This window comes from Herpailurus yagouaroundi, unplaced genomic scaffold (assembly GCF_014898765.1).
Source record: "Herpailurus yagouaroundi ecotype Mexico unplaced genomic scaffold, PumYag 77, whole genome shotgun sequence".
Lineage (NCBI taxonomy): Eukaryota > Metazoa > Chordata > Mammalia > Carnivora > Felidae > Herpailurus > Herpailurus yagouaroundi.
In genome coordinates, this window is record NW_024412388.1 from 98732960 (window position 1) to 98747270 (window position 14311).

The following is a 14311-nucleotide window of genomic DNA, read 5'->3' on the forward strand; positions in this document are numbered from 1 at the left end:
TATATATATACACATATATATGTGTGTATATATATATATATATATATATATATATATATATATAGCACATCTTCTTTATCCATTCATCCATCGATGGACATTTTGGCTCTTTCCATAGTTTGGCTACTGTCGATCATACACTTCACTTTAACAGACACTGCCAAAGACCTGTCAAAGGGGGTTGTACCAATTTACACCCTCCCTAGTAGTGTATGAGTTCTGGCCACTCCTTCATCTCACCAGGACTTAGACTATCAGGCTTTTTGATTTTAGCCATTCTGTTAACGTTGTGGCATCTCACTGTGGTATCCGCACAAACTTTACAAACTAATTTATTTCTTACCATACCAGGCCACACATCCTTTGTCACCACAGAATCATAATTTATTTTTTAAATGACTTTTGTAGATCATCACGTTCTGTTGGCATCAAGCATTATACACTCTAAAAATATTACTAATCCAAAACAGGTCAGTTCTAGGACATTCTAGGTCAGTCCTCTTCTATCAAAGATGGCAATTTAAGTCATAAATGTAGATAAAAGATGGAAGAAAATACCAGGAGTGTGTAGAGTCATGGAAGTCAAAGGAAGAGAATCCTTAAACAGAAAAGAATGGTCAACAGTGACAGATACACCATTAAAAGGTCAAATAAGGTAAAGACTTGAGTGTCTGTTGGTCATAAGAACTTGGGTAAGTGCAGGTTCAGTGGCATGGCAGGGGTCACAGTGAAATGAGAAGTGGGTGGGAAAAAAGAATGGAAACAGCAACTGCAGCCAATCCTTTCAAGGGGTTTATCCAGGGAGGCAAGTGGACAACAGAGTGGTAGCTGAACAGGAAATACAGGGCTCAGGAAAGCCTTTTTTTTTTTTTTTTTTTTTAGGATAGAGGAGAGCTAAGCTTGTTTAAACAGTGGTGGAAAGGAATCAGTAGAGAAGAAACAAAGGTCTGAGAGCAAACCCCAAGAGGGAGGCAGGGTGTGGCCTCCAACTGGAGCTGCAGGGATTAGCATTTGTCAGGAAGAAGAAGAGTGCTTCCCTGGGAACAGAAGGTAATGAGGAAAGAAAGGTAAGGATGCAGGTATATATGTAGGTGTAGGGGCCTTACGCTGATGAACCTCTCCTCTGGTGGCTGCTCTTTTCTCTTTGAGATAACAAGGGCGATTATCTGCTGGGAGTAAAGTGAAAGATGGAAAAATCGAGGGTAAAGAAGGTTTAAGATAGGTGTGAAATTGAAAAAAAAGAAGCAAGAACCTACAGGTTCCCTAAGCAGAGAGTTTGTATGTATGTATGATTTATGCATATATGTATGTATGTACGTATTTGCCAATGACTATATCACTTTATTCTGCATCCCAGTAAAGCAAAAGTCTCAAATGGGAGGTAAGCGGAGAGTTTTTCAAAAAGCAGAGGTAGGGGCTAAACCTTTGAGAACATGAATCATGATTAGAAACTGTAAATGAGGGGCGCCTGGGTGGCGCAGTCGGTTAAGCGTCCGACTTCAGCCAGGTCACGATCTCGCGGTCCGTGAGTTCGAGCCCCGCGTCGGGCTCTGGGCTGTTGGCTCAGAGCCTGGAGCCTGTTTCTGATTCTGTGTCTCCCTCTCTCTCTGCCCCTCCCCCGTTCATGCTCTGTCTCTCTCTGTCCCAAAAATAAATAAACGTTGAAAAAAAAAAAAAAAAAGAAACTGTAAATGAGAGGAAAAGACAGAACCAGATAAAGAATGGGCAAGACTGGGGAGAGCTAACAGAACCAGGAGAATGTGGATCACAGACAAGATGGGAGGAAAACGTCCTAAAAAGAAAAGGAAGAGGCACATCAGTGTTTTATAAGTAAGGAGATAACGACTGAGAAAGGTCCTTGTTTTTGATGACAGGGCATTAAATAAATGGTGTCAAAGGGACGGTAAGGACAGCTAACAGCTAGTTACAGCTTACGAAGACAATCAGTGAGCAAACGAGTAGAACATTTTTTTGTAAAATTGGTGAGAAAAAATAAAAACAAAAGGGGCAAGCAACCTAAAACACAATAGTTTAAAGTTGGGGAAAAAAGCCTATACATGTTTTTAAATTGCAGCAAAAACAAACAAACAAAACAAACAAACAAGATCCACAAAGGATGAAGACATGGAAGAGGTTTGAGGCAGGTTAGGTCTCATGGAAGAAAGAGGCTTAAGAGTCTGAGAAGGATGGCAGCGCTTACAGAACTGGGAAAAAGACAAGAAAAGTATGTATAGTGTAATGAAGGCTCAGACCAAGAAAGGTAAACTTTCTCATACCAAGTCAGTGAAGCTTGCTCATGGTGTACCAGGCTGTAATCTATGAAAATAAAATAGCCCGGCCATTTTAGAGAAGAAGCCTGGCTACTTGAGGATAAAATCTTTAAGAGCTACTCAACAACAAGGTGGATAGTTAATAGATTAATGGCTGGACATTTGATTGAAGTTGGATAGCATGATTCATAGAGGGTCTGGCCTATGTGACTCTTCATCTCTCTCCTAAAGCTGGGCACAAGAGTGAACAAAATAGACTAGTGCCAAAGATAGAAAAACTAGTCATTTTCTCCACTCAGGGGAATGCCTTGCCTTGGCTTTCGGTGTAAATAATGGAAGATCAGTGGAGCCAAGGAACCCGGTGATATGATGAGGGCAAAAGTGAAGTCTTGGGTACTGAGTGAAGGAGAGGCATGTTTGTGGGGAGAAATTGGGTTTGAGGAAATTAATAAACACAAGGAAACAGGAACACATAACATCAACAGAGGAGGAGATACAGCAGGTGATTGTAGTTTTTCTGGGGAGGAATGAATGGAAAATCAAAACGGGATCATCTCCCGGCAGTAATAGCAGAAGTGTATGTCGGTCTGGTTTTATAGAACATACACACACAATTGCCAAGGTTCTTTAGCCTGCTTAGTGAGAGAGGACTGCCTATTCAATCAAGTCCTTCTTAGGCCAGTGTTTCATGAACTGCCCTAACCAAACCCATGGCAAGAAATACGTGTTTTGTCATAATACACACACAAACACATGCACACACACACGCACACCTGAAATAGAAGTTTCACAAAATAATTACCATATGATAAAGTAAAACATAAAGTGAACATCAAATATTATGTTCCCATTATGCAAATACATTTAAAATTCCAAAATAAGTAATATAAAATAAATTATATATAATATAACATAATATAATATAATATAATATAATATAATATAATATAATATAATAATATTGTATAAAAAATATACAATTAACAAAGATCCAATGTAATGCAGTGGGTGACTTTTCCTGTTCATAAATTAATTCCAGTCTGGAAAACACAAAGACAATGCTACATACTTATCAGGATCACTAGAGTCTTTTATTCTTTTGTTTTGAATTGGGTCAGGGTTGAAAATCCTCCTTGAAACAATGAGTTGATGTGAATGGCAAAAATAGTACTACACTCTTTCTACTTTGCAATTTAGAAATGTATTATTTGGCCATAATACAAAATGATGATAAGTAAGCAATGTCATAGACTCATTCTTCAGAGTAAATGAAGAACTAAGCCACAAGAAGTCATTTTCTTGACAAACTAAAAGTATAGTACAACTTATAATATCTGGACTGTGATATCTGTATCTCACTCTAGCCACCTCATCAGCATGATGAAATGTCCCATAATGGTATAGAATGGGGGTATGTCATCACTAAGAGGTGAAGTTTTAATTTTCAGCTGATATATCATCAAAAATCATAAACATAACATCCATCAATTCTAGATGAATACTTTTTTCCAAGAGGTATGTAGCCATTTTTCTCTTCCGCCACTGATAGACAACGAAATAAAACAATAATGAGTCTCTTCCAGGAAAGGTCCATGAATAAAAAGGAAACTGTGATCATTTTACATTTTTTTCTTTGAAAATATTTGGAAAGGTTTACTGAAAAGTCCAGTATGCTATGTTTCCAAGAGTCTTTTTTAATTTTAAAGATGTTTAACTTTCATTTGCAACATTAATACAAATACAGAGTCTGTCATTTTAGTCAGGTTTTGCACATTTGATAAACCCATATTTTAAATAATCTTCATTAAAAGTCTTAGACTCTTTCTCAATTCACTATTTTCTCAACATTTTTGTACATCCAAATGCAGCTATTGAACATGTTTCTGTATTCTTTACTTCATGCCTTCTTCTTCTGATAGCTAAGTAATAAATTCTAAGGACAAATGGATCTCATTTTCTCTTAAATTATCATTATCACTGAACTCTTAAGAATACTACACTTTAGGAACACATTGAAAGTTCACAAATAAGACTTGGTTAGACAGCATCTCACCATTTTCACCAGAGGCCAATACAGTTCTGCTACATTTTGCTTGACCTTGAATTCTGCTCATCTAAATGAACTGGGTGATGATAACCACTGCGCTATGATCACGCTCAAATGGGCCATTACTTTAGTTCACATAACGTTCCTCTTCTGTTCCATGTTACCCCTTCCAGTTTAAGTAGGGACCAGGGAAAAGACAGTTTGAGTGAATGCTGTTGTAGAGCCGGCTGTGTCATTTCCTCCCAGCAGGTCCTATTATCATCGGCCTTAACAGACTCTTAAATAATCAGAGTACCAAAGAATACAGCTAAATATTTAAATATCAGGGCACCTGGGTGGCTCAGTGGGTTAAGCGTTTGACTCTTGATTTAGGTTCAGGTCATGATCTCACAGTTTGTGAGTTCAAGGCCTGTGTCCAGCTCTGTGCTGACAACGTGGAGCCTGTTTGGGGTTCTCTCTCCTCCTCCTTGGCTCTCTCTCTCTCTCAAAATAAATAAATAAACATTAAAAAATTTAAATATAAAACTATGCTTCATATTGCTAAGTAACCAATTCAAACATATTCTAGATAGCTGGTGTTTTTTGTTTTTTTACTCTGGTAGATAAAAAGAAAGAAAAAAAGCATATCTCTTTTAAGTAAGTAGCTGCAAGAATAACACACACGCATGCGCACACACACACACACACACACACACACCGCAATCTGTCCTAAAATTTAACATCCACACATGGGGTGCCTGAGTGGCTCAATCGGTTAAGCATCTGACTTCGGCTCAGGTCATGGTCTCACGGTTCCTGAGTTCCAGCCCCATGTCAGGCTCTGTGCTGACTTCTGAGAGCCTGAAACCTCTTTCAGATTCTGTGTTTCCCTCTCTCTTTCTCTCTGCCTCTCTTCTGCTTGTGCTCTGTCTCTTTCTCTCTCAAAAATAAATAAACATTAAAAAATTAAAAAAAAAATAACATCCACACAAAAAAATCCACACGTATGCCATTTGTAACTTTGAAGGAAAATTAATAATTTTCTTCCATGTCCTCTGCTGTAAACATTTATCACTGCTGTAAACACTTCCAAAGTCAGAAATCTAACTTTATTTTTTTAATCAATATTTATTTATTTATTTATTTATTTATTTATTTATTTATTTATTTTTGAGACAGAGAGAGACAGAGCATAAATGGGGGAGGGTCAGAGAGAGAGGGAGACACAAAATCTGAAGCAGGCTCCAGGCTCTGAGCTGTCAGCACAGAGGCCGACACCGGGCTCGAACTCATGGACCCTGAGATCATGACCTGAGCTGAAGTCGGACGCTTAACCGACTGAGCCACCCAGGCACCCCAAGAAATCTAACTTTAAAAAAATAGAGCATAAATAATAAACTTTAACTAATATAAGTGGATTAATACTGCCTAAGTCGAATGCTAAAGAGTCCATTCTCAGGCTGCTACCCAGGAATCTAAGACTTATAAGGATAAAAATATTGAATTTCCTTTTCAGAAACAGGGGGTATAAGAGAAACATCTGAGATAGCTAGATGTGAAGAAGTAAGTCCTTTACATTTCCTTCTCTTACCTCACCATCAGTTACTTAATACTTCAATCTCACAACCCGTTCTAATGCCCATGAAGTGAAGAAAAATTGCATGTTTTCTTTTCTTTAGGATAAAAATTATTTATTTAAGTCAGAGAGGAAAAAGATCAAAGATTCCATCCTGTCTAACCCTCTTGGAACCAGTGCAGGATAATCCTTCAAGTTTTGGTCTTTTATTTCACCCAGTTTTCAAAATCCCCACTTTCACTGAGGCAAACAGATCGCCATTTTATTAATTTAGTAAGAAGCACTGAATACTGAAAATATTTCCAAACGTATTTTTGATCCTGACATTGTCCAAGTTAATCCACTTCTCTATGTCTCAGGTTCTAAAACAATAAGGGGAATATTTTCCACCTGTTATATGAAAGAAAAGGAGGATGAACTTAAAATTTCCATAGGTTTCAAGAAATGTATTAGAATTTAAAAGCAGGAAGTATAACTCTGAAGAACTTTTTTTATTTTTATTTTTTATTTTTTTTGTTTATTTAAAAAAAAATTTTTTAGCGTTTCATTTATTCTTGAGAGAGAGAGAGAGAGAGAGAGAGAGACAGAGTACAAGCAAGAGAGGGGCAGAGAGAGAGGGGGACACAGAATCCGAAGCAGGCTCTAGGCTCTCAGCACAGAGCCCGATGTGGGGCTCGAACTCACGAACCGTGAGATCATGACCTGAGCCGAAGCTGGAAGCTTAACCGACTGAGCCACCCAGGCGCCCCTGAAGAACTTTTTTTAAAACTAAACTTACAAGGGCGCCTGGGTGGCTCTGTTGGTTAGGTGGCTGACATCAGCTCAGGTCATGATGTCACAGTTCGTGGGCTCTGTGCTGACATTTCGGAGCCTGGAGCCTGCTTGGGATTCTGTGTCTCCCTCTCTGCCCCTCCCCCACTCGTACTCTGTCTCCTCTCTCTCAAAAAAAAATAAACATTTTTAAAAAGTTAAAAATAAGTAAAACTAAACTTACAAGTCTAAGTACTTAAAAAAACACTCCTTATGACAGGATCAACCAAATGTGGCCCATCACCTGTTTCTGTATGGCCTCTGAACAAAGCCCGGTTTTTACATTTTTAAATGGTTGAAAAAATAATCAAAGAAGTATAATATTCTGTGACATGTGAAAATTATATGAAATTCAGATTTTAGTGACTATAAATAAACTTTCATTGGAACAGAGCCCATGCTCATTCATTGAAGTATTGTCCATGGCTTTTTATAGCAGAATTGCGTAGCTGTGACAGAGACATATGGCCCACAAAGTCTAGTATTCACCATTCTAGCCCTTTACAGAGAAAGTTTGCCACCTTCTCCCTTAAGAGACCATACGTTTATTCTAATGATACTACAAATTAGGAAAATATTTCCGAAAGTCCATTTTTGAAAATGCTTTCAAAGCCATACCACATTCTTTTGAGTTTCCTCAGTGGTGGCAAACCTTCATTCTTTGGGGATGAATATGAATTTTGGAGATGGCTAAGCCACTTGGAGCCAAAACTGAGTAAGGTTGGTTATGAAGATGAATCAACCAACAAACATTTATTAATAATCCATATTTATGGGAAGTGAAGATCTCTTCGGAAAAAAAAGCACTTTCTCTGACTTCCGAGAGCTAACAATTGAGTGAGGGTATAGTCATATGCTTTCATAGGTTTGACTCAAGCTAAATTGGCAATATATGCACAGAAATAGAAAGTACAGAGGAGGAAAAAGAATTCTGTAATAAAACTAGAAGGTCTACATTCTTGTATGGCTGTGAATTTGCTATAAAGTTGTTTCATTTGTTTGTTTGTTTGCTTTAACAAACAGGAACTCCAATAATACCTCAGGCAATACACTTCTGGAATAAATGAGTGACTCCCGAATAAAATTTTATTTTACTGTTTTATGTTTTTAAGATTTTATTTTGAAGTAAATATCTACACCCAACATGGGGCCCAAACTCACAACCCTGAGATCAAGAATCATATCGTATGATTGCTCTCCCTGAGCAATTTCCTCTGCTCTTAAGGCTTCAAATACCACTTACTGGCTAACTCTGAAATCTGGATCACCAATCTCAGCCTCCCTCCTGGGCTCTGGATCCTCCCGACCTGACATCTCTACCTGAATGCTCCAGACAGACACACTTCAAACTCAACGTGTTCAACACTGAAACAATGATCTTCCTCTCACATTAAAAAATAAAACAAGTTCTCCTACCCACGGTTTCCCAAACTAAGAAACTAAGCCATTTACTTTTTCTGTTCACCTTCAAAGCCAATCACTTTTGAGGCCCCTGTAAATTCTACATCTTGACATGTCCTCTCCTCTTCTCTATTACGATTTCCCCACTCCAGGCCCTGTCCTCTCTTATCTGGACGATTTCAATAGCGTTAAGCCTTCTAACTTATCTCTTTATCTTCTGCCTCTCTCCATCCCATCCAGCCTCCACACCGTACCACCATACTATCTTTCCTAATTACCTACCATCCTTCACTGGCTCTCCATTGTCTTTAGAATCGAGTCCAAAGTCCCTAACATGATACAGAAACTCTTCACCGCGTGGCACCAGCCAACTTCTTTTTTCTGAGTCCTAACTTTTTATTTAGCTAAATCTGTATGTTGTTTTAGGACTCTTCTTGTACTTCAAAGTATTAAAACAGCTTTTAACACCATATTCTATAGTGAAACACTTTGCCAAACCGGACAAGTCTTCATTGTTCCCAAGGAGAGACACTGAAACCCCACACTCACCTCATTTCTAGCAATTTCAGTGACCCTAATGCCACCATAATCAAACTCAGAAATGTTCTTTTTCCAGCTTGGTTCCAGGCACCATCCCCTTTAGCCCAGCCTCTCATCTTCATATACTCTCATCTTTAGGCAATAAACTACAATACATCCCTCACACATACCATAAACTTCCACATAATATTCTTGTTTTCATCCATATCTTCTAATTCCTTCCTCAACTCAGTTAACTGCTATTCATCCTGCAAAGCCAAATTCAAATATGGTATCTCCTCTCCAATCTTCCTCCCTATCATACACAGAATTATTTTCCCTCATCACTATTCCCACTAAATTCTGTCTCAACCTCTGTTATAACTCTTATCACACTGAAATTGTAGGGACTTATTTACATGTCTGCTTATATGCTTTTTGAAACAAATTTTTTTTTTTTATTTTAGAGAGAGAAAGAGAGTGCAAGCAGGGGAGAGGGCAGAGGGGGAGAGAGAGAATCTTAACCAGGCTCCACGTGCAGTGCAGAGCCGGACTCGGGGCTCAATCCCCAAGATCCTGGGATCGCGATCTGAGCCAAAATCAAGAGTCAGTCATTTAACCGACCGAGCCACCCAGCCATCTCTGGTTATGAGCTTTTTGAAGGCAGGGAAGCATTTTTTTTTTTTTTTCTTAAATCGAACATTTCACTTTTGGTCTGAGAACAGATATTTTAAACTCCTTGTTGAAAAATAATCACCTGTTCTATTATTAAGATAATACCATAATTGTAGTAACTGAGTGACTGAGAGTTTAGAAACAAAAAGAGTCCCGAGGCGTTCACCAGGGTGGGGGGAAAATGGTCTTATATACAAAGTATCATTAAACTGTAGCCTGGACAAGCTTTCATCTACATCTTGCAATGCCAGTTTCTTTCTCTCTCTGCTTCTTTTTTGAAGAAGTTCTTTACAGAACTCTCTTTTAAATACACATTGGATTGGATTTGTATTCCACTCACAGAATTTGAAACTCAGTATAATGCAGAGGTTGAGATCAGGATTTCCGGAGTCTAACTGTCTGGTTCGAATGCTAGCTTTGCTGCCTAGGCTGTTTGACAGGGGCGTTACTCAACCTCTATGTCTTTCAGTGAGGAGACCAAAATAATGACACCCCTCATGGTGCTGTCTTAAGGATTAAATAAGTAATGCACGTACAGAATTTAGAACACTGCCTGGCTCAAAGCAGGTCCCAATAAATGCTGACTGATGCTATCATCAGTTTTAAAAACAGCTTTCTTACTACTTATTTTAGCCCACTTGGTAGAGTGCAATCTCCTAGAAGGAAGGAATTATATTCTTCTCATACCCAAATACAATGTAAGTGCTAAAACGGTGCCCTGGAATATAGCAAGTGCTCAATAAATAATGTGACAGTAAGGCTTCAGACCTCCAAAATCAACAAATTACAAATCACAGCAAAATTTATATACAGAGTACATATTTAAAACATTTAAAATTGTTTTAAGTAGTTTCAAAACACCTATCTTCCACTGAACTGCTGAAACATAAAACTTTTAAAGCAACACACAAATTATGTTCACTGGGAACCTTCCCTCTACTCCATCTGATTTACTTTTAGTCTCCTTTGGTCTAAAATTCTTGTCTATAAGACACGCTACAGATCTTTTAAAATATAATTTCCAGGTTTAGAAAACTGTCTATTGTCACATCAAAAAAAACCAATATTCTTCCTTTATATCTGCGTCTTTAAAAATCTATTGCCATATTCAATATTAAAAAAACCCTGATGAAAGGCCAAGAGGTACAATTACTATATTTCCAGGTTTCTACCTGGGAAACTACTTCAGAACCACCTACAAATATCCCCAGTAAGTCTGATGGTAACAAATTGCTATTCCCTTTTTTTATTTCCGTTCTCCCCCTAAAACCCCTTATACATTCACATATCCATGGAAAAGAACGCAAGTGTCTATAATAAATGTACAAAAAAATACAGCTACATAGTAATTTTGTTTTGAAGGACTTAAATCTTACAAAAGCAAATGAAAGTCTTGATTTGAAGCCATACTCCCAGCTTACTTTACCAGGTAACTTAAACTAGAACTACTTACCTAAAGCAAAAAAAGTAAATTACGTATTCGATTGCTACCTAACTTCATGATAAATAATTCAGTAACAATGTATAGATAATATGTGCTATTCTGGAAAAATTTATTAATCAGTTAAAAATGGACCACACTTCAAGCAATGGCGATTCTGAGGAAAAAAAAGGAGCTTAAACAATTTACGCAGAAAACAAAGATTTAAGACTTTTATCTAAAACACTTGGAGGTGAATCACTAGCCTCGGGGTAAAGATTTACATAGTGCCTACTACGTGTCTGGCGTTTAGTAGTTTCTTTACAGAATATGCATGCTGCTGATGCATCAATTTCAATACCTAACATTTACAGACGACTCTCACTCATCTCCTTTGGCTCTCAACACCCCTGGGCGCGAGCTTCCCAGTTTCACAGTAGTTTTGACTGAGGTATCACATGTGTTATATGGGTCCTGGCGGAGACTCCAGCCCTTGACTCACAATCTAATCATCCTCTGCTATACTAGTTACTCAAAAGTTCTTAGATGTCCCACTGTCCGATTTTAAAATCAAAATCCTACTTGACGACTTTCAATATTGTGCTCCTCAGATTCTGTTAAGAATCGAAACACACACAAATGTTTAAAAGTCCACGGTCTCAGCCTGTGGACGTTCAAATTCGCCGGCCAGTCCCGGCGACAGCCCCGCGTTTCCTCCTGGATGGCGCGCTCCCTCTCCCGTCCCTAAGACTGCCGAGCGCCCCCGGCCCCTGGTCTCGGGCCCCGAGGTGAGCGGCGGAGAGACGCCTCGCCAGGCTCCGCCACGGCCACCGCGGCCCACCAGCCGGGCTCCCGACGCCAGTTGTCGCCGGGCTCGGGTCCGACCCTCGTGTGTCCCTCCGGGCAGGGGAGGCGCCCAGACTGCGGGGCCCGGCCGACACCTCCGCGCGTCCCGGCTCCCTCACTGCCAGCCCCGCTGCCCCGCTTCCGACGCCCAGCATGCGACACGCACCGCCTCGAGGGACCGAGGCACCCGCCTTAGAGGCCGCCCAGGATCGCCCCGCACCTACCTGCCTTCGACCTCCACGTCGCCCCCACGGCCGGGCTGCGAGGTTCTCGCTCTCACCGCGGAGGCGCCAGCTCTCGGCGCTAGCACTCGGGGTCGGCTGCGCCCCGCCCCCGCAGGCGCAGTCGAAGGCCCCGCCCCGCCCGGCCGCGGCCCCACCCCGCCCGGAAAAGCCGGGTTCTCATTGGCTCCTCTTCCCACCCTTCACGCTCCGGCCCGCCCCCGGCACCGCCCTGGAACCGTCGAGAGGGGAACCGCCCCCGTTCCAGTCTGCCCGGGGGCCAGAACCTTGTCCCGCGGACCTTACGCGCCCGGACGCCGGCCGAGATCTCAAGCCAAAGCCCCATCGCAGTAGCCGTGCCTACGGTCCTATTGACCCCACGGCGATGGACCTGAATTTGCATGAAGGTTGACTCTTCACGGCCACCTAGTTTAATCGAGGAATCCAAATGAAACCTCACTCAAGGAAGCCATAAAATTATCTCTTGCCATTGCAGTCCAGTGCCAACTTGAAACGTACACAGATGCGAATAACGCTCCGAACACCTGAGGTTTGAAATCCCAGAGCAAGGCGCCTTTGATACTCCCAGTGCCTGAGGTCGGCCCCCACGCCCTGTTGTGACACACATGCCTAAGCACTACGCCTGCAACACGCTCACACACAGGTATGTGCATGGCGCTGTGCCTACTGCGAGCAGCAGCCCAGTTTCACCAAGGCTGCGAGTCAGGATGAGTTAAGCCTGTTTCCCAGGCACTCGCCAACCACCCCACCCCACCTCGTCCCGCCCCATTCCACCCCACCCCACCCCACCGCTCCCCACCAGAGCCTCTTGGGTTTGACCAAAATCTTCCCACATCTGTTCACAGAGAGGTACCAAAATAGAAGACTGCCAGAAAGAGGTGTTTGGTTACACATCGCAGATGACTGTCACAAGCTAATTTAGCCAAAGCAGTAAAAGCCGCATATCCCACGCCGTTGTGAAACCATGAGTTGTGGACAATGAAACAGGAATTACCTTCTATAATGGGGGGGGGGGGGGGGGAGGGAGAGTAATGACAAGACATTTTTAAAAATCGTGTTTCACTGAGGAAAAAAACGTCAATATATTTTGCAGTAAATTTTGAGCAGTGATCTTTATGGACTACCCCCCTCAACCCCACCTCCATACTTATATATTTAGAAAACTTCTCAAACAATTGTCTAAGATGAAATTTTAAGCTAGAATAGTGTGGTTTTAAATTTTATTTCAAAATTCAAATTGATTTCAGAGTTCAAACTTTACATTCAGGAAGATTATGTGGCAAAAATGAGGCAGATTGAATTCCAAATCTGGCATGGTTTCTATGTCTGTAATAAATGAATTAACATGTATGTATTCTACTGCCCTCTCATGGGTGATCTGGAGATATAACTAATGGTAGTTAATGCCTTTTAAATCTGAGACTAGAATGTTTAATTTAGCAATCTCTATTATTTTGATGATATAGAGGACAAGGTAGAAATAAAATCAGGTTCTCTAAGGGACGTATAAATACTCAGCAAACAGAAGTTCAACTTCAGAAACCAGGGAGAGGATTCTTATACTAGGGCTAGTATAAACACGCTGTCAGGATCACACCCATGCTTATAGCTACCTGTGTAGAATGTGGAAACATGCAGGAATTTGCCTTTATTTTTGTTTTTCCATTTGAGAAGTCATTACTTCCTGAGGTGTTTCACAAAATGTTCTTTTTCACATTTGTATCCACTCACTTTATCATTTCACACTGTGAACAACAGGAGAGTAGGAATGAAATCTTATTCTTTACACCTTTGCTGCCTAGAATACTACCTGATACTTGAGCAGTTCATCAGTAATTGTTTATTTAATAAGTTAAATGAACTATCAGCCCAGCCACTAGATGGCAACACAGTTGCACATGTAGAAGTATAGTCTAGCTAATTGGAATTCTACCTGGCCTTGAGTAACAGATAGGTTCCTAAAAAGTTATTTAAAATGTACAATGACAGGGGTGCCTGGGTGGCGCAGTCGGTTAAGCGTCCGACTTCAGCCAGGTCACGATCTCGCAGTCCGTGAGTTTGAGCCCCGCTTCAGGCTCTGGGTTGATGGCTCAGAGCCTGGAGCCTGTTTCTGATTCTGTGTCTCCCTCTCTTTGACCCTCCCCCGTTCATGCTCTGTCTCTCTCTGTCCCAAAAATAAATTAAAAACGTTGAAAAAAAATTAAAAAATAAAATAAAATAAAATGTACAATGACAGCTGGCTATAACTTTATTGACAATTATATCCTTAAAATTGATCATCTTTGGATAAGATAAATTCTACCTAAGTGTAATAGCTCATAGGTACGTATTTTCTATATTGGACGACACCTGTTTTTGTCTAAGAGCATTAGTCTCCAGTTGTATCCCGTCAAAAGGACTTTTCAATGGTCTAAGTGCCTCAAGCAAAGTTCATTCTGTAAACCCAAAGCCTGCATTTCTCCCTGGGGCTCCTGGGTGGCTCAGTGGGTTGGGCATCCAACTTTGGCTCAGGTCCTGATCTCACCT

The 14311-nt window shown here is 40.6% G+C and overlaps 1 protein-coding gene across 3 annotated transcripts in view; it reads right to left on the bottom strand.

Annotated features, from left to right (window-relative positions):
• DENND2C (DENN domain containing 2C) overlaps positions 1 to 11872 on the bottom strand; it is an 89251-nt gene extending 77379 nt beyond the window's left edge. For 2 of the 3 annotated variants that reach the window (XM_040471383.1, XM_040471381.1), the window contains exon 1: positions 11768 to 11872. The gene's annotated coding sequence lies outside the window, so the exon portion shown is untranslated. The remainder of the gene's footprint in view (positions 1 to 11767) is intronic. The other variant, XM_040471382.1, reaches the window with a different exon arrangement.
• Between the last annotated feature and the right edge of the window lie 2439 nt (positions 11873 to 14311).